The following is a 24,310-nucleotide window of genomic DNA, read 5'->3' on the forward strand; positions in this document are numbered from 1 at the left end:
GAATGAATGAAGAGAGAAGCAAAGGAGCAGTAAGGAAAACTTAGGTTAACAGCTATGTGCTCTGACTCTTCTGCCAATGGGGTATTCTGAAATAGTAAATATTAGAAATCTTGAGAAGTGGGGTCTTCCAATCCTGCTAAATGTTTTCTTTATTTTTTTTAATCTTAAAAATAAAATGTGTCCAATAGCTGTTATAAGAAAACAGGATTTTCTACAGCCAACAGTCGGAATGATATGTTACCTTTTGGTAATATTTTTCAGACTTCTTGTTGGATTTATGACAATTCTCTTAATAAATGAGGCATCACCATTACATCACAATTTCACCTTCATTCATTTCTATTCACTTATCTTCATTTCTGAGATAATATTTATCTACTTATTGCTGCACTTTCACTTGATTGAGTAACAGAGGTTGGCTGTGGTATGTCATCAATTATAGTTTCCCTTTTAAGTCATCAATCTGAGCTAATAAAATGCAGAAGATTGTTGTACAAATCATCTGGAAATGTTGGCAGAGAGCTAAAAATTCACAATATAACCATTGACCCAGTGACTCATCTTCGCTACAGTCATAGGTGAGCTTTAAATTCGGAAAACAATAGTGTCATCTTCTGTCACCAGTGTGTCTGAGCCATCACCCCACTTTGCCCCAATAGTATTAGTTTATCAGATTTCCTCCTGCCAGTTAGGCAGCAGGTATTTATTGGGCTCTTAATGTGTGTGTCTAAGGCATGTGATAGATTTTGTGAAGGATTCAAAAGTGATGTGAAGGCATCACAAGCCAAGACATGGTCCCCACTCATGAAGACAGTATCCTAGAGAAGGGAAAACACAGGTGCATGTGCAGAGTCTTTAAAGAAGAAAAGCTACAATTTAGAAGAAGCTATGAAAGAAGAATGTATTTAAAGAATGTATTTGCTTGCTTATAATTTCTAGTGTTTCCATTGTTTTTCTTGCAGTTTGAGTTAATTGTGAGAAAGAATAGGAGGTTCCTCCCACACAACATAAAATTTCCCATCTTATGACCTTGAAATGATCATGCTTTGCCTGTTCTTCAGAAACTGATACTGGCACACAATTAAGCTTTAGTGTCGTAAGAAGGGAAACATAGAAACAGTCAAGAAAAATATAGAAAAGTGGTTCTCAAACTTAATGTGCACAATGATTACCTAAGAGTAATTAAACATATCTTCAGACGTTCTGATTCAATAGAATACCCCACCCCATAAATTTTTATTCAATAGAAGAGGACACCCCACTCTCAGGTTTTCTTTATGATTCAGTAGGTCTTGGAATCACTTTGGAAATATGAATGTTAAGCTTCATTCCATGTGACTTTGATGCAGGAAGCCAACTGGCCACAGGCAGAGATGTTCTGCTATAGAAAAACCTAATGAATGTCATGGAAATGCTAGCTTGGTGCTATTTTTTGAATAACTAAACATTATAATATTTTGTTGATGCTTGGTTCTTATTATTACTGGGTTAATTAACTATTGATGTGAGTTTAAACTGATTGGGCAAACTTACATTTCTAGAATAATTTTCTTTTTTTAAATTTTTTTTAACGTTTATTTATTTTTGAAACAGAGAGAGACAGAGCATGAATGGGGGAGGCTCAGAGAGTGAGGGAGACACAGAATCTGAAACAGGCTCCAGGCTCTGAGCTGTCAGCACAGAGCCCAACGCGGGGCTCGAACTCACGGACCGTGAGATCATGACCTGAGCCAAAGTTGGACGCTTAACCGACCAAGCCACCGAGGCGCCCCTAGAATAATTTTCTTAAGCATCCCTTCGAGCCTCTTTTCCTTTTTAAAATTTTATTGTATTCTTTTTTCTGGCTTCATTATTGGCATATAACATATGTAAGCTTAAGGTGTACAATATGATGATTGGGTACATGTATGTGTTGCTAAGTGATTATCACAGTAAGGTTAGTTAACACCTCCAGCCCTTCATATAATTACCATTGTGGGGAGAGGTGGTGATATAATCTCTTGAATAATCAATTCCACTTCTGGGTGTACATCCAAAGAAAATGAAACCATTGTCTCAAAGAGATTATCTGTATTCTTACGTTCATTGAAGTATTATTCACAATAGCCAATATATAGTAATAGCCTAAGTGCCCACTGATAAATGTGATATGTATAATGGAATAGTATTCAGCCTTTTAAAAAGAAAGAAATCCTGCCATTTGCAATAGCACAGATGGATCTGGAGGTCACTATGCTAAGTGAAATAAGCCAGACACAGAAATACAAATACTGCGTGATATCACTTGTATAGAGAATCTAAAAAAAAAAAAAAAAAAAAATCAAACTCATAGAAACAGAGTAAACAAGTGACTGTCAGGGTTTAGAAGGTGTGTGGGGGGGAATATAAAGAGGTTGGTAAAAGGGTATAAATTTTCAATTATATGAAAAATAAGGTCTGAGGATCTAATGTAAAACATGGTGATTATAGTTGATAAAAACTGTATTGTGTAATTGAAATTTGCTAAGAGAATAAAGCTTAAATGTTCTCACCAAAAACACACATAAAAAGGAAAATATGTGAGGTGATGAATGTCTAATTAACTCCATGGAGAGAATCCTTTCACAATGTATATGTGCATCCATGTTGTGCACTTTGCATATCTTACAACTTTGTCAATCATACCTCAGTAAAGCTGGAGGAAAGAAGAGATCTAGTCTCTACACAACCTCAGTATAAAATACAATATTATTTATTATAGTCACCAAGATATGCATTAGATCCACAGAACTTATTCACCTTATAGCTAGAAGTTTGTACCCAGTATCTCCCCATTTCTCCTACCCCTGAGCCCCTGGCAACCACCATTCTTCTCTTTATGTCTTTGAGTTCTTAAGTCCCTTATCTGACCAGGATTCCTGATGCAATTTGCAAATAATAACCAACTGTCTCATAATCTTTGTGTATGCATTTTCTAGGGCTTCCCTAACAAAGTATCACAGATTGGTGGTTTAAACAACAAAAACTTATTCTCTCACAGTTCAAGAGGCCAGAAATCCCAAATCAAGGCATTTGTAGGTCTATTCTCCTTCCTGAATGGAAGAACCCCTTCCTCTTTGGGAGGTAGTTTCTGGAGGTAACAGTTGATCACTGGAAACCTTTGGCATCCCTTGTCTTGTAAATCACCACCCAATCTCTGCCTTCATCTACATATAATGTTCTGCTTGAGGGCACATCTGTCTCTGTGCTCCAATTTCCCTTTCTTATAAGGATAGTGGCTGAGAATCTTACATGAATTCATATCTATCTTTCAGAATTCTCAACTTTAACTCAGATATCTAAAATTTCAATTACAAATCCAGTTCAGCAAATACTTATTATGATTGTATTATACACCAGGTGGAGAGATGGGAAATCCCTAGGGAAAAGAGAGATGGATAAGGCATGATTGGAATTCTCCAGGAGCTTCCAAACCTAGTGAAGGAGAAAAAAGGAGATAAATAACTAAAGTGCAAGATAGAGTAAATGTCAAAAATGAAATATGCACGAAACACTGAGGAGAAAGTGATAGGTTTTGACTGAAAACGTAGAGAAACTTGCTTGTAGAGTTTAACCTGAGCTTTGACAACTAAACAAGGTTTTGATAGTTAGGAGTTAGGGAAAGGAAACTCCAAGTTGAAATAAGAGCTCAGCACAAAGAGAGATGCAAAAATATAGCGCATGTTGAGGGAAACACAAGTAGTCTAATAAGATGGATGTGAGACCGAAGAGCACTGTAAAACTAAGCCAGGGAATCATTCATCATCGATGTCCTTCAGCCAAAGATGCCCAGAAACACACCTATAGATGAAAAAGTTGTATTATTGCATGTGGCATTGAGGAAGGACATACTCCATGCGGGACTATGGGAGCATCTCCATAGGAAGGAAACCATTATAGGATTTGGGCTTTGGTTGGGTGACGTGAGGCAAAGTGTAAGCCATTGAGAATGTGATGTGGGTTGGATGCTGTCAGGAAGTGGGGGCAGGTCTATGGCTGGCTGCTCACTAAGTCTTATCAATTAGGGAGGGGAATCTTGAATGGAGATGGGAATGCAACTGGGAAAGCAGCAGCAGGTGCTCATTTTGACCACAACAGGTGCTGTTTGGTATTTTTTTGGGCAGAACAGTGGCCTTGTTTTTGTCAGTTCTTAGACAAAACTATGAAGTACACTTGCTTTGTCTCACTGTATTATGGTCCCAGAGTAACCTTTATCTGAGGTGGTTTTTCTGTAAGATTCCTTATGCACAAGGGACTACCATGGCCTTGCTCTAAGTGCCAGGCTAGCTTCTAAGTGTTGGTGATCCTCTTTTTTCCTTTGTCCATACTTAAAACAACATTCTGCAGGTAGAGAGGATGATGGAAAACTTGAGAGCTAAGGATTAGTACCTCCTGACTGCATTTTGCCTTGGAGAGCTCCCAGTGAGGTATGGAGAGAATGTAGCAATAGTCCACCTAGGAAATAAGGCCAAGTCAGACCACTGGAGTCTAGGAAGATCCACAGGGCCTTGGACTCTGAAGCAGGACAGGAAGAAGGAGAGGCAAAGAGTGTGATGGAATAATTCACAATTGGGCCAGTGACTTGCAGCACTCCTACACACTTGACATCCTAAAATCCCCACAAACACTAGGAGCTGCTGATCCTGACTCACTTTTGGTTAACCCCTCTCTTCGAAGTTCATTCTGAACATTGATTCTGAAGCGATAGAAACACCTTATTTAAAAGACTGCCAAGCTTTACAGATGAAGAACATGTTTTAGAGAAGTTTTAATTTCCCTAAAACTGGTAGGAAGAAGGCAATGCTCCCAATTAATACGTAGTCAGGTGAGAGTTGTTTGGGGATGTTAACAGGTTTGCCACAGGCATGGTTTTATTTATTATGTTTTAACTCATTGGGCCATTGGATTTTGGAGAAGTTGGAACTTCTAGTCTATGTCCAGTCTATGTTCTTGACAATTTTTTTTTCTTGTCATGGTCACATGGGTGGAGGAAATGACCCTCTGTGAACATAAAAGTACTCATAGATGATACAGATCAAGGAGTGAAAATAATTTCCTTAAGCCATGCCACACATCCTACTTTAGAATGGAGCCTCATATGCACTTGCATATAAACAATCATAGGCCTGTGTAAATGCATAAAGATTGTCTATGGGGAATGATTATCTGGTTATGAAACAATGGGAAAGAGGGAAAGGTTGGGTTCTAAATCATAACAGGCAAAAAAGATGCTCTGATCTAGAGCTTCTCGAATGTGAACCTGCATATGAGTCCTCTGGAGATCTCAAAATGTGAATTCTGATTAGATACATTTTATAAGGTGAGCTGCTGTGTTTCTAACTTGTTAGTGATGGGACACTGCCAGTCTGGAGACCACACTAAGAGTGGCAAGGCTCAGTTTGTCTTTGCACTTACTTAATTTGTTGACTGTCAAATACCTTATTAGCTCTCATTCAGTTTTTCCTAAGGTTCTATATTTTGTTTTTCGTTTCCCCTGCTTGTGTGACACATGTGGTCTCTCTTTTCTCCCTTCTTCCACTCTCACCTCTGCTTTCTTTGCTCACAAAGGATAACCTTAGTGAACCCAGTGACTTTTGTATTTCATCTAAAAAGCAGACCTAAGTTTTAAAATTAGACAAGACAAATACAGCATTCAAGGTATATCGATTCATATTTCTTTTCTTTATATTTTGTTTAGTATTCCAATTCTCACATCTAAATGCAAATTTGAATACCTGGAAAGAAACACTGGGCATATAGGTGCTTCTTGGGGTTCATATCTTCTTTGTAGCTTGGAACCCATCTGCATTCATGAAGCAGATTGTTCATTATATTCCTACATATTATCTTGCTTCTCTTGAATATTGATTACATTTAGCTATGGTCTCATTAGTCTCACAATCAAGTATGCCATTGTAGCAAGACTTTAATTTTTCTATGTCTAAAATGAAATAATGAAATCTATAACACAGAGAGAAAGAATAAGAACAGAGGAAGAATATTTTATCTCTTTTTCTTCTTTTGTGAGAGCCTCTCAGCCGCCTATTTCTTTATAGTCTTGAAGATTGGCATTAAAAATACTTGGCCTTTCCTTTCTCTGTCTCTCTCTCTCTCTCTCTCTCTCTCTTCCATTCTTACAAACTGAATAATTAGTGAAGTGTATCAGGGATCTTTTCATTTAAAGACCACCCACTGTCGCTCCATTTGCAAATCAAATAATAGTCACAATTGTTACTCTACAGGAGTAGAGATTTCACTACAGGAGATTTCACTATTTCAGTAGCATGTGGTTGTTATGTTTTTTATCTCATCAACTCTAGGAGATATATAGGTTGGACCTCATTGTTGTTTATATTTTATAGAGAACTGAAGCTCAAAACTAAGGTAAATTCCTTGAGATATTCTAACTGGTGAGTGGGGACACCAGCAATAAACTGCTAGTCTCCCAATAAATCTCAAGCCTCATACATTCTGCCGCATGGCGTGATTGCTTGCTAATAAAACTATTGGACAAATTCAAATTTCCTCTATTTGCTTTAAAAAGTATTCACTACTCTAAAACAACATTACTACTATAATATAATTTTATAATCTAAACTTGGAGAGGAGCTACATAATATTTTTTAAATGTTTATTCATTTATTGAGAGAGACAGAGATAGCATGAGCAGGGAAGGGGAAGAAAGAGAGGGAGAGAGACAATCCCAAGCAGGCTCCATGCTGTCAATGCAAAGCCAGATGTAGGGCTCAATTTCATGATGGTGAGATCATGATCTCAGCTGAAATCAAGAGTTGGATGCTTAACCAGCTGAACCCCCAGGTGCCCCAGGAGTTACACAATATTATGAAATGCCATAGAAATGTGTGTGTGTGTGTGTGTGTGTGTGTGTGTGTGTATAAAGAGAGATGTTAAGAGATAATAAGATCTGTATCTATCAGAGATTCAATATCCATGTTAACAATATAATATATCATGTGAATTTGTGAACCAATGGACCACTTGCTTTATCTGGGTAGAGACTTTTCATGCCATAGTTCTTTTTTGTGTGGGAGACTAGTAAAATTGACTTGTTTTCTTAGGGAGTTGCAGGGGTTACAAAGGACAGATGAGGTGGTTTGAGGTGATGAAGTTATAATATTATTACAGGCTATACTTAATTTCTTCCATATATTTTCCCTGTATCTTCACCAATGAATCTATTTGCCAGGTATCTGAATGAAAAATAAAAATAAAAATATGAGAGTTGCTTCTTTACTTTATGCTTTGTATGAGTCGTGCTAGGCAGTAGCTAGCTTTGGTTTAAATGTGTTAATGTGAGGTTTAATTTTGTGTAAAAATTCAGTTTTTGGATAGAAGTTAACTTTGATGGCAAATAGCTCTATCAAATATCCATACAAGTGTTTATAAATCAAATGTGGCTTCCTATTATTTTGGAGCAAAAAAAAAAATCTTGATTTTGAAGAAATCATATCAGAAATGCCTATGCCATTGTAAGAATTTTTACTATAGAAAATACCATAAAATGGGTTGTCCACATAATTTCTGCTCAATATTGGCCACTATGTCTCATCCTTCTTTTCAAGGGTCTTGAATTTGAGGGTGGTGTGTAATGCACTTTCAACACTGTCCATCATTAAAGCCCATACAACTTTGACATCTAAATACATATGCATTTTATGCTATTTTAAGTCCTTTCCAATTTTATTGACCTGAAGCAGTAGAATGAATCCTTTTGAATGGATTCCTATGTCTGAATCCTATGTCTGAATGGATTTGTTTCTTTGCCTCGAGATTTGTATCCCTTAGTAGTTTCACAAAGAGCCAGCTATCTATGGCTGAGACAGCAAGCCATCGAGCCTAGCCACAGCCTTGAAGGGTGTGGACCCAGTGGCTATGAGGATCACTGAAGCCATGTTAGGTTCTCCTTTTAGAAGCCAAACCATCTGCAGTGTAGACTAATTTCTTGGCGGTTTCTTACTGGCTCAAGAATTTCCCCAAAAAAGTGAGTTCCATGAGGAGAACAACTTTAGAGTGTTGCTGCAATTTCAGATATCTAAAACAAGAGTGATAGGACGCCATCATATCTGAGATTGCTAATTCTGGCTTCCCACTGGGGTTGCCTCAACCAACACTATTCAAGAGCTCAGTTTTGTTCAAAGGAAGGAAATGAGGAATGTTAGCCAACAGTTGGTAAAAGCCACAGCAAGATTGTCTGTAATATGTTTATTTTGGAAACAGTCCTCATTTCACATTTAATTTGGGGAGTTGGGTGATTAGTCAATAGAGACCAAAGTATCTAACTCTGTTCCTCCTACCTAAAACACTCTCCTCCAAAGGTAAATCTATTCAAATCCTGAATGAGTTTCCAGACTCAGGCCAAATGTCATGAAGCTGAGAAGCCTGATAGTCACTTTCTTTTCTTTTATTTTTTTTAATGTTTCATTTATTTTTGAGAGATAGAGAGATGGACAGACAGACAGAGAGTACGAGTGGGGAAAGGACAGAGAGAAAGAGGGAAACACAGAATCTGAAGTAGACTCCAGGCTCTGAGCTGTCAGCACAGAGCCCTATGCAGGGCTTGAATTCATGAGCCATGAGATCCTAACCTGAGGCAAAGTCCAATGCTTAACCAATTGAGTCACCTGGGTGCCCCTAGTTGCTTTCAATACAATAATTTTTCTTTATCCTCTGAGCTTCTACAGCCATTAGCATTTGTACCACTGTTTTGTTACATGTAATATGTGCTTATCTTATGGACTATGCATGTACAAATATACCCGTGCATATGTACATGCACACTTGCAGTGAATTCTAAACTGTTCTGCTTAGTCCCCTAGAAGGGCCATGGGAACATAGCTCAGTTTATCTCTGTTTATATATTGGGAGCTCCCCTAACCTTTTATTGAAGAAAGTGGTCTATAGATAAGTATTGATACCATTAACGTGTTTCATATCCTCATTTACAATTTCTTGAAAGCATAAATTATAACTTGAAATTGTTCCTAATTCCAATAAATATTTATAGAGCAACTAATTTTACTGAGCTGAACAACTCAAGGTCAAGCCAGGTCAGGTTTTCCTTGATATGAGTAGATTGTATCTGACACTATCTGCTTTTCTAATGATTAGATGACACATTCAGTTCTATAGGAAGGCTCTCCACTCTAAATACTTATCAGTAAAACCTAATCCAGTATTGCTTTTACCTGCTTATTTAAGAAGTTAGAGGATGTCTGTCTTCTAACAAGTAAAAACTATCAGAGCAATCTTTAGTTATTCACCCAAATTCAATTAGTCTTTTCTGGTTGAGACACAGATGGAGGATGATGGATGTCGTGAACTGAAATGCATAGTAATATATAGATGAAATCTATCAAGATAGCAGTTGGCCAAGCAACATCTCATGGCATCTAGAGTAGTGAGTGGAGCCTTTAGACAAGGGGGGATCCAGAAGTGAATGTGACATTACCTAGTTGAAATTCAAGAGTGGGGTCATCTGTCACTTTGCTATCAAGTTCATTCATCTCTGCTGGATCAGGACAACCCTGGAGACACTCAGGACGCTGAGTTCACCATCCTGCTTGAATAGAGAGATGTGTAAGTAGTGGAATGAATCAAAAAGTAAAAAGTCAAGAGAATATAAAACTGTGCACATATGAATCTGAAGAATGATAATTTTCCATCTACAGAAACATAACAGATAAAGATAAGAAAAGGAAGTCTGAGATGATGACAAACTTCTCAAAATGATATAGAAGGCTATTGACACTGTCCAAGTCATACCAGAAGATTACAAATGGATTATCTGCACAAGTTTCCAAGATATTTTTTAAAATTTTATTTTGCCCCATTCATCAGAAATCAGTTCATGAATAGTCTAGGTACAGTTTATTTCAGTGCCAGGTTTCCTTGGTGGTAGTCATTTGCCATCATTTAATAAGATTGGATTTATGGAGAGGTGCTTATTCCCTTTGATGACAGTGATGCAGGGGGCCATTCCCTGGTGAACACTAATCTCTGGGTGAGCCGGGAAGGCTTACTGTTTAGTCACACTACTCCAGGCTTGGCGGCTGAGAGGGAATATACACACTCCATACACAGTCATGGGTGATGTATATAGAACTATGCTTTTTTCTTTTTAAAAAGGATAGATTTTTAAATATGGACATGTTATAGGGTCAATGTTATAGAATATACAAATAATGAGGTAAATAAAAATGGTGGCTGTTTTGTTGAATTCTAAACCATGATCAAATACCTTTACAATGACTTTCCTTTACATGACTTTCCTGCATGTGTTAATTAAGTTATTCTACCTACTCCTTATATTATATGAAGTACAGGGACTAAAAATCTAGGGGAGGCTGTGTACTTCTGACTGCTCCCAGGAACTGGAGTGTTCTATCACATGTCAGAAAATAAAAGACAGCCAGAGCTACGTGGAGGCAGGTTCTCAGTATAACGCCCTTAACTATCTGTAGAAAGAACCATGGGAATTATTTTTGGCAATTATGTCACTTCATCCTTCAAATTTATTGTTCTCATACCATAGATTAAATGAATCTAGAATGTAGTTTATTTTTTGCTTGGCACTTTTTCTTTTTAGACAATGGAGGCAGAGAAGAATGGAAAATGATAAAAGGGATAAAGGAGAAGTTATGAGGACAGGGGGAAAAATGCATTATAGATGGATGTAGAGAAGCCCTGTCATTCAAAGCTGGCTTCATGGGGTAACACAAAGGGAAACATTTGATGACCATGTAGTATGGCAAATAAACTAACATTGAATTTGCAGTGAAATGACTAGGAAGCTAGCTCTTGATTATTATAAGATTATGGATAAGTTATTGTAATTTTCTTATCTATGAAGTAGAGTAATAATACAGAGTTTGTATGCTTATTTTAAGGAAAAGAAAAAATATACACAAAATATCATCCATTGTTTAACATTGTAGGCATCTCATAAATGTTGGCTGGATTTAAATAAATAAGTTGTACCAACTTTATGAAACACAAGTTATATCAAACAAAGTTAGAGCAGTTTTATTGATATAATCGGAAAACTCATAGTAGATCTGATATATTGGCCATTGTCAAATATTAAATAGATGATTTAAAAAATTTAATATGATATATTATTCTCCTTCAGATATTAAAGACTTTAAGAATAATTGAAAGCATTAAAATAGTCTGGGTTATTAATGTTATTAGTAACAACAATAATGATAAATGAATAATGATGATGACTCACCAAACTGCTGTGAGAACAAGGTCACATAGTTATCAGCTAAATTCCAAATCAGAAAGTTCTTATTAAAATCCTGATTTTTTTGAGGATGATGTCAAATTGTATATTGGTGAAATCTGAAGGCTCAGAATTGGCTAGTTTGAAAACCACCAAGTGTGAGCATTCTTAAGAGGATCTTTAAATGTTGAAATTCATCTCTTTTAAAGAAACAGGATATTCATTTTCTTGGGAAATATATGTTGGGTCTAATTCTGCTATTCGATTCCTTAATGTTTCCAAGCTCTGAGACTCCATTTAACACACAAACAATGATTTGTTTATTAAAATGATTTCTGAAATTGTTCAATTTATAGATTACAATTAGGTACTGAGAAAACTGAGCAAAGGAGCTTAAATTTTCTCTCTTTCTATATCCACTGCTATGGTCTATGCTTGGACTTTCATTCTCTCCTCAAACTGGTAAAGCCTCTTAACTTGCGCTTCATATTGGTAACAATACCTCTTTACTAGTGTAACTATGTTCTACAACATGCATCTAAAAATGAATTGGGTCCCATAGCTGCTCACTTCTCCAAAGAAAGAAGTGGGCTGGCCATAGCTGGCTTAGAGCCACTCTGTTTCATTCTTTGGGGCTGAGCATATTGTGCAGTGAATAAAATCAGGATTCTTTTAACAAAAATGGGTGGGATACTCTTGGGTGAAAACTTTGTGTCTCCCACACCAAGCAATTCAAAACCTTTTGAAATTAACATCTTTCTGGGGGAAAATTGAGGCGTTTGGGGAAGTGCATGAATTAAATCCCCATGGTACAATAACAAAAGGGCATGCATTTCTAAGCACCAATGTGACTTTATTGGATTTGTTTTCTGTTTACTTTTCAGCACTTACCAAATTAATAGTATCTGTAAATGGCATTCATTTGCTAAATAGTACCCCAGGGGCCCCATAGAGCTATGAGCAAGGTCCCTCAGGTTTCTGCTGGCCTACAGTTGAGCACTGGGGAAGAATATTAAAGAAACTGTAGATACGTAAGATTGCCAGCTCATCAGACCATAACATCATGGACATACACACTGTGCAGTGATTGCATTCAGGATTAGGACAGAAGTTTCCTGGCAGAGAGAAATGTTGGCCTGTGTTCTCAATTGATGGCCAAAATTCAATCTCCTCCACAGAAACTCCATGGATCATTTCAAAGAAGAGAAACTGAGGCACTGAAATCTTAATTTAAATGTAAGCTAATAAAATCACTGATGAGGTAGGAAAACTGTTCTTATTTTCTAGTCCATCACATAATTCTTGTAACTTCCCCCCCACTACCCTCCCCCACACACAATGAAAAGAGAAAGGAAATCAATTTTAATCTTTTTTACATGTCTTCAAATTCTTGCAAATGAGATCATCATAGTCACTTGAATTGGATTTAATGCATGGAACACTGAGTCAAAAAACAAAAAACCTGTTGCAAAGTTGGAGAAAGATGATGTTTGTGTCTTAAAATTTCAGGGAAAATTAGAGCTGGTATGTGTCCTATTCTATGAGTGTTTCGTGATTGTATTAATTATAAAAACTTATGCAAATGTGAAATCTGTGTGTCAAACTCCTTTAATTTCTTCTTTTTTTAAAAAAGAAAATCTCTGTAACTCTTGCTTCTTTGTCATTAACAAGGCTTGTTTGTTGGGGACTTAGTTAATATCATTGCTAAAGAAGTCATTTTAATATCAGTATTTGTAATTAAGCTGACATCATTAGAAGAATCTAGAAGTCTGCCCCTTTGACAGTGCAGCTTTCTCTCTCTCCTTTTTTTCTCTCTCAATCATCCCTATATACTTGTTTGACAACACTAATTCTCAATGTGCATTTGTTATGCTATACCTTGGGCAATGTAGTCATTTTAATGACTAATAAATTAACTACTCCAACACTGTTTCATAATATGCCTTCTCCATATATGACCATATGTCTTTGCTTCATCTTGACTTTTACTATAAGTCATTGCTCAATTTTAGCAAAGTTGGAAGGAACTCTTGAATATAACTCTCAGAGTTGACAAAAGACAAAATTGTATTGGAAATGCATGCAAATGGCCTACTTGGACATAAATGCTTCTCAACAAACTTTTCCTTTCCTTAAAAGTGAAGATTGATGATTGATTGATTGATTGATAGCACATAAGAGCAGGAGAGGAGCAGAAAGAGAGGGAGAGAGAGAATTCCAAGCAGCCTCCACACTGTCAGTGCAGAGCCTGACACAGGGCTTGAACCCACAAACTGTGAGATCATGACCTGAGCCAAAATCAAGAGTCAGATGCTTAACCAATTGAGCCCCCCAGACACTCCAAAAGTTTTAAAGTTTTATTTGAATTAATACTCTTTAATTGCCCTGAAAGAACTGTCCTATTTTAAACTGCCTTTTTTTCCCACCATTAAATTGTTGGATTATTGCTTTTTTTTTTTTTTAATTTAGAAAGAGAGAGAGAGAACGGGCAAGAGGCAGAGGGAGGAAGAGAATTCCAAGCAGGCTCCATGCTCAGTGTAAAGCCCAATGTGGGACTTGATCCCACAACCCTGGGATCATGACCTGAGTTGAAATCAAGAGTTGGACACTCAACTGACTGAGCCACCCAGGCGCCCTTGGATTATTCCTTTTATGTATTTGGAGATAACTCATGCTAAAGAAAACCTACTTTCTTAAAAAAAATCTCAGCATTAAGTGATTAAAAATTCTGGGAACTAAAGAGTTCTTACTCTAGAAATAACAGATAATAACATTACTAGGTTCAAAATAAAAAAATATTTGTCAGGCACCGGGGTGGCTTAGTCAGTTAAGCATTGGACTTTGGCTCAGGTCATGATCTGAGTTCAACCCCCGCATTGGGCTCTCTGCTGTCAGCACAGAGTTTGCTTCAGATCCTCTGTCCCTCCCTCTCTCTCATCCCTTCCCCGTGTTCTCTCTCTTTCAAAAATAATAAATAAATGTTAAAAACTTGTAAAAGTTAACTCTCTGGGGGCACCTGGGTGGCTCATTCGTTAAGCTTCTGACTTTGGCTCAGGGCATGATCTCACGGTTCATGAGTTTGAGCCATGCGTCGGGCTCTGGGCTGACAGCTCAGAGCCTGGAGCCTGCTTCGGATTCTGTGTCTCCCTCTCTCTCTGCCCCTCCCCTGCTTGTGCTTTCTCTCTCTCTCTCTCAAAAATAGAAACATTAAAAAAAAATTTTTTTAAAGTTAACTCTCTGGATAATATAATAGTATTTTAACAGCCATAAATAACAAACAATATGTTATAGTTTGAAGTGATGCACAACACAGATTTTTATCAGGTGCATTTCATGGGTGTGTAGCTATGTTGACATGATATGGTATTAAATCCTAATATTATGCAGCAGTTTGCTTTTCAGGGCAAAGAATGGAATTCAAAGTAGAACAAACACTTGAGTAATACTTATTACTTGTATTGAGAAAATATAATTTTAAAACACAAACATTTATTTTTTAAATTTTTTTTAATGTTCATTTATTCTTGAGAGAAAGAGAGACACAGAGCGTGAGTGGGGGAGGGTCAGAGAGAGAGAGGGAAACACAGAATATGAAGTAGGCTCCAGGCTCTGGGTTGTCAGCACAGAGGCAGATGTGGGGCTCGAACTCACGAACCATGAGATAATGGCCTGAGCCAAAATCGGATGCTTAACCAACTGAGCCACCCAGGCGCCCCTAAAACACAAACATTTAAATGTAAGGTAATTATCAAACATATATCATCCAACCATCTCTGAAAGATTCATTCTAAGTGACCACTCTGACTTTTAAGGACCTTAAGGATGATGAAGCCCATTAGCAGTGCCCCTGGTCTTTTTCGTGCACTTTCTGTTTGGCATGTTCAGCAGGCTTGGACAATCATTCAAACCCCAAAGTAAGGGGAGCCTGGGTGGCTCAGTCGGGTAAGCATCCGACTTCTGATCAGTCATGGCTTGTGAGTTTGAGCCCTGCAATGGACTCTGTGCTGACAGCATGGAGCCTGCCTGGGATTGTCTCTCTCCATCTCTCTGCCCTTCCCCAACTTGCATGCACTCGCTTTCTCTCTCTCTCTCTCTCTCTCTCTCTCTCTCTCTCTGTCAGAATAAATAAACTTAAAAAATACCAGTAATAAAAAGGTAAAAACAAAACACCAGCCTCTCCAAGAATCAGCTATCTTATGGTAAAAATTATGAATCCACTCGTTTATTCAATAAACATTGGCTGCACAAATACTTTGTGCAAGGCGAGGTTCTTGAGGAGTAAGGAAAATCTTTTTTAGAGGGAATGATACACTCGAGATGGAGTTAAGTCGCACTGACGCAGAGAGAAGTGGCTAGGGTGGGCTCATGGGCGTTACAGATGGTGTCCCAAGGAGCTGTGGCTCCAGCTTTGCCAATGGCTGGACCTGAGTGAAGTTCTTAAAGCAGATTAATAGAGTAGAATTTGCATTTTAGAAAACTTACTCTGATAGTCTTACAGGTGGAGAACTGGGGGTAGGAGGGATAGGTGAGCAATACGGGAGGCAGAGGATCAGCTAGAAGTCTAGTTCTTCAAATACCATTTAGACCAGGGGTCAGCAAAGTTTTGTGTAAAAGTGCTCATAGTAAATATGTTAGACTTCACGGTCCATGCAGTCTCTGTCATAACTATTCCATTTTGTGCTGTAAGGGGGAAAGCTACCTTAGATGATATGTAAACAAATGGGCTTGACTGTGTTCCAATAAAACTTTATTTATAAAAACAATTATCAGGCCAGATTTCATTTAAGGGTCACGGTTTGACAACCCCAGATTTAGACTGTTAACTATGCATTAAAGATTAAAAATCGATTGCCATATCAAAACTTGCTGTTTGTACCTATGGGTATAGCAGCAGTACTCACAATAACCAAAGAGTGGAAACAACTCAAGTGTCCATTAGTGGATGCACAAAAGTAGTGTATACATACGATGGAATATTATTCAGTCTTAAAAAGGAAGGAGACTGTGACATCCTACACCATGAATGAACCTTGACAACATTATGCTAAGTGAGAAAAGCCAGTCACAAAAGGACAATACTGTATAATTCCACTTAAACGAGGTGCCTAGGGTGGTCAGATTCACAGAGACCGATAGCAGACAGGTGGTTGCTAGGGACTGGGGGAGGAGGAATATGGAGGTAATGCTTAATAGGCACAGAGTTTCAGTCTTGCTAGTAGAAAAAATTCTAGAGATGGATTGTAGTGATGTTTGGACTGTGTGAATGTACTGAATGCCCTTGAACTGTACACTTAAAAATGGTTAAGTGGTAAATTTTATCTTATGTATATTTTACCATAATTTTTAAAATATTGAATAAAAGGGCAAAAGGCCCCTCTCTACTGCTCTATTCCAATTCTGTTTTATTATGACTGTTAGGCTAGTTGGGCGTACACATTTGTCGCAGGAAATGGAGGGAAACCTATTCCCCAAGAGTAATGCAGGTGACTTGGACAGAGGCGAGGTCCTAGGCTCCCCCTGTACCAGTTTGGATGTTTTTGACTTCAGCTAACAAAAACTCTGAATCAAATTGGCTTCAACGACAAGGACATTTATTGTTAAACATTGCAGCAAGTCCAAAGGGAACCCGGTTTATGTGGCTGGCACGTACTTCAACTCTACTCTCAAAGTGCATCGGGCAGATCTGCCCATTTCCCTTTCCTGCCATCAGTGGGCTTGGTTTCCTCCTCAGCCTGGTAGCAGAGTGACTACAGCAGTTCTTGGCACCGTAAACAGAAGTAACATCTAGGGGGAAAGTGAGGTTGTCTCTTTCTGGGCCTACTTCCTAGGAATGAAAACCACTTTCTCTAGTCCCCTGAGTTCATTGGCCAGAACTAGGTCACATGACTGATACTGATTCTGTCACTTAAGAACTGCACTGGATTGATATTGCATCAGTTCAATGGATGTTGATTTCTGAATTTTAGGGGTGGTTTTTTTTTTTTTTCCTGAGGCACTTGGTTGCCTGAGCTAAGGTCGATACCTAAACAAAACTGGATTGGGTTTGGGAAGGAAGGCCTGCGGTCTGTGGAGAGTAGAGTTAAACTATGAAGGCTCTTTGCATCAGCTCATTTAATGCTGAGAAAACTGTCAGGAGAAATCCAACTTTTTTTTTTTTTTTTTTTTTTTCTTTTTTTAGCAGATGAAGGAAACTGGCTTGGAAGGTTTGAGAACTCATGCCTCTTTGACCCCAAAACCTCTGCTCTTCAGACTCTGTGGCACTATCTTTGAAAAAATCATATAAATAACTTCATAGTTAAGAAGCACTCAGTCCAGGGCACCTGAGTGGCTCAGTTGGGTAAGCGTCCAGACTCTTGATTTTGGCTCAGGTCATGATCTCACAGTTTGTGAGACTGAGCCCCTCATCGGCGGCTCTGTGCTAACAGTGCGGGACCTGCTTAGGATTCTCTCTCTCTCTCTCCCTCTCCCTCTGCCCCTTACCCACGCTCTCTCTCAAAATAAATAAACATTTAAAAAAAAGCGATCAGTCCTTCCCACAACAATAGTTGTCAGACAGATAATATAGATATAGATTTATTTTATTGTTTATTTTATTTTGTTTTGTTTTATATCCATTTTTAAGGGAAGAGACTGAGAGGTTCAGGGATCAAGTTCATAAAGAGCACAAGTTCACTCAACTGGTAAGTGACAGAGCCAGGATTCAAACCCAGCTTCTCTTACAAAGCAGTGTTTCCCAACCTCAGTATCCTTGACAATTTGACTGGGCAATTCTTGTTGCGGGGGCTGTCCTGAACATTATACAATGTGTAGCAGCATCCCTAACTCCTACCCACTGGATGCCAGTAACACTTCTCCCTGCATTGCAACAACCAAAAATTTCTCCAGATATCACGAATGTCCCTTGAGGGGAGGGTGATGTCACACAGAGTTGAGAACCCCTGGTCTGTGTCTTTCCACCGTGCTGCTCTCTTTCCTATCCTCAAGCGATTCCCAATCTAGCACGCAGCAGAAGACGTATGTATTGTGCCAAGAGTCAGTATGGAACTTAAAAAGAGCACAACGCAGTGGTTTTAGAAGCATAGGTTTTACAACTAGATTGTCTGGATTCAAAATTCAGAGCCAGCACTTATTAGCTATTCTCCATGGACTAGATATTAATTTTCTGTGCCTCAATTTCCTCATCTATAAAATGGGCATACTAATAATACCTGTTTGGCACAAGGTAAATTCCCTGATCATGGCAAATTATACTCTTCTGCCGTGCAAGGTAGAAAGTGGCTTCTATTTTGAGCCCATTGCTTGATTTTCATTAGCTCTGCAGTTTGATTTTCATTATACTTGCCCTGAGGGCTGGAGTTTATGTTTCTAGGCTCACTGCAGAAGGAATAGCTGCTCTATAAGAATATTGTGGAGGGGGGGGGATGGGAATTAAATACATAACACCTTACCCAATTGCACAATTGTAGCAAAAGCTTTTTGCTCGAGTCTGTCCTGAGACTCACAGAAACACAGACGTTGGGGTAGGAGTTTTTGGTGATTTCCTAGTTTAGGCACTTCCTTTATAGACAGGAGATGACCTGGATCAGAGAGCCTGACGATCTGTTTAGGGTTTCAAAACTAGTTTGCGGGAGCCCAGAACTGAAGCGTTAGCTGGGGCCAGTTAAGTGTGTTTCTTCCCTATCGTCAACATTTTCTTGGATGGAAATCTTTTCTAGATGCATGAGGCATACTTGGGAATGAGAATTCCTGGGTTATCGGCAGCTAATAGATATATCCTATAAATTAAAAGACAAAATCAAATGAGAACTTTATTTTTAAATGTAAATATTTATTTCTTAATAGTCCTCAGGTGTCCAAGAACAACACTGACATCTTTTTCTCAAATTTATTTTATTATTTTTTCAGAATAGTCACCGATGTTACAGACTCTGATCTATTTAAAGAAATAGAGTAGGCACTTTCTGAGATTTTAGCAGGGTTTTCCCTAGTCACTCTGTGGTGATAACTAGAGTAACACTGCCCACTACTGGCAAATAAGATAATTGCACCACACTTTGTACACTTTGCACTTTGTACAGTTCCTATATGTAAGGAATATTTTACCTTTACCAGGATGCAATTTCACATAAGAGCTTCAAGGCATATATTCTGAAAGGATACCTCTGTGGTGTTTTTTTTGGTTAGCATTATATTAGTTCAATAATCAATTAATGACTTGACTCTATAAATCTAAGAATACGACAGAGTAACCATTATTTTAAGATAATTGAAGTTTAATATATTAAGAAAGTAGAAAATATAATTTTATCCAATAAAGATTACACATAGTGTTGTTCAATAAGCAGAGTCAACTAAAATTTTATGGTGGATTTTTTTTGATCATTTCAAACAATAATTCACCAAAAATGTACCTGGATTTATCCTTTTTAGTACATTCATCGTAGATTTGGAAGAGGAGGAGGAGAAGACTACTGAAATGAGATTTTTTCCCATTAATTTGTTCAAAATATTAAAGGACAATTTAGCTTGTTAAATCTCTGAAGCACATTTTGTAATCTAAGAATATAATCTATTTAACTGGGCAGTTGGATAAAAGCCTAACTAGAGATGGCTTCTCTTCCAAGATTTCTAGTTTTAGAGAGGCTTCATGGGTTTCAATGCCAAAAACAGGCAGCAGAGGGCCCAGCAAATTTTACCTATCAGGAGACTTGCTGAAACCGAGGACAGACATTTGCTCTTCTTTTAAATTTCTTCTTAAAATGTGTACTTGTATATAGTGAAAGCTAGAGGTGGGTTTTTGTTTTTGTTTTGTTTTTGTTTTTGCTTTTATTTTGCTGTAGGAAGAAAAAGCATTGGGATGCACGGATAAACAGTCTTATGCTGGTATAGTTTATGGAAATCAACAAATAGCCATTTATTCTAGTGAAAGAAATCTCATTTAGCTAGTTAACAGCTACTATAGAATTTCAGTATTTATCAGCTTCAAGATTGGGTAGCTACAGCTATAAAAGGGACCATAAAGCCTTAGGTGAAGATGATGCACATTGATGAAGATTGTTAAATTATATGGAAATGTTGCAACTCAGTCCCTGTTCCTCTGTTCAAAAACTGTGGTACCAAAACTGTGTACCAAAAACTGTGGTAAATCTCAGTTTTTGAGATTTGAAGCTGTTGGCCTGTAGGCACCAGAACTGAGCAGGCTAATAATATCAGTCTCTGCACGATTTTGCTGCTTTCAATTCATGAGGCTCTTCTTTCTTGACTCTTCAGGTGTCACTTGACCAGCAAAATCAAACTTCATCCCCTTTCTACATCCTACAGGCATCACCCACTGGGAGTATTATCTCCCTAGGAACTTTATCTATTCTTACCATATTCTGTTTCCCTTTTCTGTCTTCCAGATCTTCCCACAAGCACATTTTATTTGCAGCATCTCTGAAGCATTTATTCATTCAAAAAATATTTATTGAAATTTTTTCTGTGTCAGGGCCTGGGAACAGAGCAACGAACAAGACCTACAAGGCCTCTGTTCTCATGGAGGGAGAAAAATCACGAGTGCATAAAGACAAAAATTCGAGACAAGCTATCACTCTGAGAAAAGATCTCTGCAGACAAGGAAAGTAAGATGACATCTAAAGAGGGCAGACAGTTACTTAGATTGGCTGGGCAGGGAAGATCTCTGTGAGGAGGCAATACCGGAGTGGAAGCCTAAATGACAGGAAAAGATGGGTTCTACCAAGTATTTCAGAAAGAAAAGAGAAATTTGTGCCAAAGCCTCAAGCTTTGTGTGTTGAAAGAATAGAAAGTAGGCCACTCTATCTCCCTGTACTGTTTTCCTTTTCACCTTGAAGGGACAGGTGAGTGCAGGGAGCACTGTTCTCATTTATCTCCCAGTGGAGAATCATGGCTTCCCTAAATGCCTGTGCCTCCCTTCCTCTCTCCTTAAACATGGCTTCCCTCCTTACTGCCAGAGGGACAGGTGACCTCGTCTCACCTCCCAACCATGCTTTTCAACTAGTCTTCTGCACTCCATCCTAGATGTGTAAGGCTGAAGGTAGCAAGTATAGTCAAAGAATAAGTTTAACTTTGAGATTCCAAGGACACACATTTAGAAGGGAAACAAGTTATGTAATTCGTATTGACTGATAACAGAGAAAACTATGCTAGTTTTATTTTGGTGAGGTTTTCTTTTCTGCCTGGGTTAAATCAGGAGAAACATGCCATGGTGTCATTTTTAGTAGCAATTTTTATTAGGGACTAAATAAATGTTCTTCCTCTGTTTATATCTAGTATCAACCCAAGAGATAAGAGCAGAAGGAATCATGGTAAACATTAATTTCATAAAGACATTCTTCATCAGATGTTCATCATAATTAGTTGTCGCAGTGCTTGATTAAGAAAAATCATTTCTGGTAAATACACTGTATGCCAATGAAATTCATTATTGCGCATTCAGCAAATAGCTGAAAGTGGTCTCTGGATGCATGGGGGTGGTGCTTTATAGCCACAAACAGATTTATATTCCAAGACCGAACTGTGACGTCACAAATGAAAACTTGATGAGTTAGTTGCATGTTCTTGCAGCCATGGATATCAGCACAGCAGTGCATTGCTAGGCCCCGTGCAGGCCCCAGCCTCAGGGGCACCTTGGAGGAGAGCCTGTAAAAAGCAATCACGGATCTAAGCAGTGAAGGCTGGCCTTCCTGACTTCAGAGTTTTCCTTTGCCAAGAGTGAGTTTGTTTTCACATAGTATATTAGTTTGCTAGGGCTTCCTTAACACAGCACCACAGACTGGGTGTCTGCAATCACAGAAAGTAGTTTTCTTACAGTTCTGGAGGTGGGGAGTCCAATGCCAAGATGTCTGCCAGGTTGATTTCTTTGGAGCTTTCTCCCCTCGGCTTGCAGATGGCCACCTTCTCCCTGTGTCCTCAAGTGGCCTTACTTCTGTGTGTGCATTTGGTGTCTCTCTTTGTGTCTAAATATCCAGTCAAATTGGATTAAAGTCCACACTAAGGGCCTTATTTTAACTTAATCACCTCTTTAAAAGTCCTAGCTCCAAATATAGCCTCATTTGGGAGTAGTGCGGGTGAGGACTTCAACATATAAATTCCAGCTGTAACAAACAGCTTGCATGTTAATGTCATATAAATGGGAAGTTATTCTAATATATTCATAATCTCTAATTAGTTCCATTAACCCATACAAGGAGATAGATGCAGAGAGAGAATCTTATCCACAGTGACAGCGGATTTAAAATATTCTCAAACCACATTATTCAGGGCTGAGGCAGGCTTGGAGCTGCTGTGTTTATGTGTGTTTCACAGAGATATGAGTTGTATAAAAACAGCCTTCATTCTGCTGGTTCCAGTAACCCTTATCCAACCCCTTTTATCTAACTTTGCTGAGCTGATTTACCCCAGTATACTCACTAATTGTCATGTCTAGAGAAAGAACATGCATTTGCAAACATCTCATGGAGCGTAGATTAAGGCTTTCGAGCAACTGATTAGATCAGGGTTATGGGTGTGTTCTCTCATTCATTCAATCTTTCATTTATTCTTCCAACAAATACTGTGGACACTCTGTATGTACTGGGCATTGGGGAGACAGTGGCAGACAACATGACTCATTATGCTCTGAAAAACAGGAGAAATGGAACTATAGGAAGAGAGCAGCTAAGCTCCTGAGGATAGATTTCTGATGCTGATTTCTGGGCATGTGGCCCTAGATTCTAGATCTTTTGTGTCAGACACTAAAATAATCTACCCCATGGTTTCCACAAACAGTTAACATGCCCCTGAGATGCCAATGTTTGGCTATCCACAGTGATCTGCCCCTCATATTTAGAAGGATGAGGTGGGTGATTTGTGTCCCTGACCTGGGTGACAGCTGTGTCTGGGAACAGATATGGCCTCAAACATGACTTTAGGAACCCTTGGGGGCAAGTGGCAGATTAGTGCATCCCTCAAAACTCAGTTCTTCTCAATAATCCCTACTAGAAGTATCCTTCCAAGCAAATATACTGTGAAGTTCTTTTTATTCCTTTGCCACATAAATGCCCATAACCTTCATGGTTTGGGCATTACAAAGCAGTTTTGATCTGGCCTCAAGAAAGTACAGATGCTGTGACCTTGCAGTATCCTTGCTTCCCCATTTAGGGAGTGGAAGGGAGGATCATTCCTTTTAAGGTTGTCTCAAGGATTAAAAGAGATGATATATGTTAAGGGTCCGCTCCTGTTGGTGCCTGGCACTCAATAAATATTAGTTTGTGCAGGATACTTGGGATCATGGCAGGACTCTTTCAATCCTCACCCTCCAGCCTTCAAAATCTTTTCCTTCATTGAATACCAATATGTTACTCTTTTGAGATTTTATGCACCATTTAAAGATCTTTTTTAAAAAATTAAAACACGTTACCTGAGCAGGAAAAGGGAATGCATTTCATGCATTCTCAGATGAACCAACCACAATAACTAGATGATAACTAAGAAGCCCTTTGGGGAAAAGGAACAATTTGCTGGATCAACATCGGTGTGCATTTTGGGTTTTGTGTAAATGTGTGCATGCTGGGGTTGTGATTGGAGGCAGTTCGGGCATGAAGACCAGAAAGCACCTAGCCAGTCCCTTAGTGGGATGTGAGGGGTCAACTTTGCCTGGACAGTAGGCACTCAAAAGTGGATGTCGGGAGACCAAGGAGCTGCTGGAGGCAGCCCTGAAGGGGTTGGAAGGAGCATAATTGTCTTATATCAACTCAGTCACAATTTGCCTAAACCCACTTATAGAAAGTGATGAGCTTCCTGCTTTCAACTTCAGCAGGAAATGTTTTATTAAAATGTATTCTTGGGAATAATTGCCTTTTCTTTCCTTCTCTTTGATTTCAATGTACTGGATCTACAGTTCTATAATGTGCTTTTGTAGCTTCATGAGTCTAATACAAAAGCTAGATTTGGGCTTCCTCTGTAACTGTTTGGACTATGGAATTACCCAACCACCTGGGGTCTGTCTGTGGCAGGGGGGCATTGCACCTTCCCCGCCCCCCATCTCTG

At 38.5% G+C, this 24,310-nt stretch overlaps 1 protein-coding gene across 3 annotated transcripts in view; it reads left to right on the plus strand.

The window, feature by feature from the left end:
• FGF14 (fibroblast growth factor 14) overlaps positions 1–24,310 on the plus strand; it is a 617,422-nt gene that overhangs the window by 399,118 nt on the left and 193,994 nt on the right. The window contains exon 1 of one of the 3 annotated variants that reach the window (XM_040487126.1): positions 17,899–17,943. The exons of the other annotated variants lie outside the window; for them this stretch is intronic. The gene's annotated coding sequence lies outside the window, so the exon portion shown is untranslated. Of the gene's footprint in view, positions 1–17,898; positions 17,944–24,310 lie in introns of those variants that run through there. 3 annotated transcript variants of the gene reach the window in all.

The sequence above is a fragment of the Herpailurus yagouaroundi genome, unplaced genomic scaffold (genome assembly GCF_014898765.1).
Source record: "Herpailurus yagouaroundi ecotype Mexico unplaced genomic scaffold, PumYag 164, whole genome shotgun sequence".
Taxonomy (NCBI): Eukaryota; Metazoa; Chordata; class Mammalia; order Carnivora; family Felidae; genus Herpailurus; species Herpailurus yagouaroundi.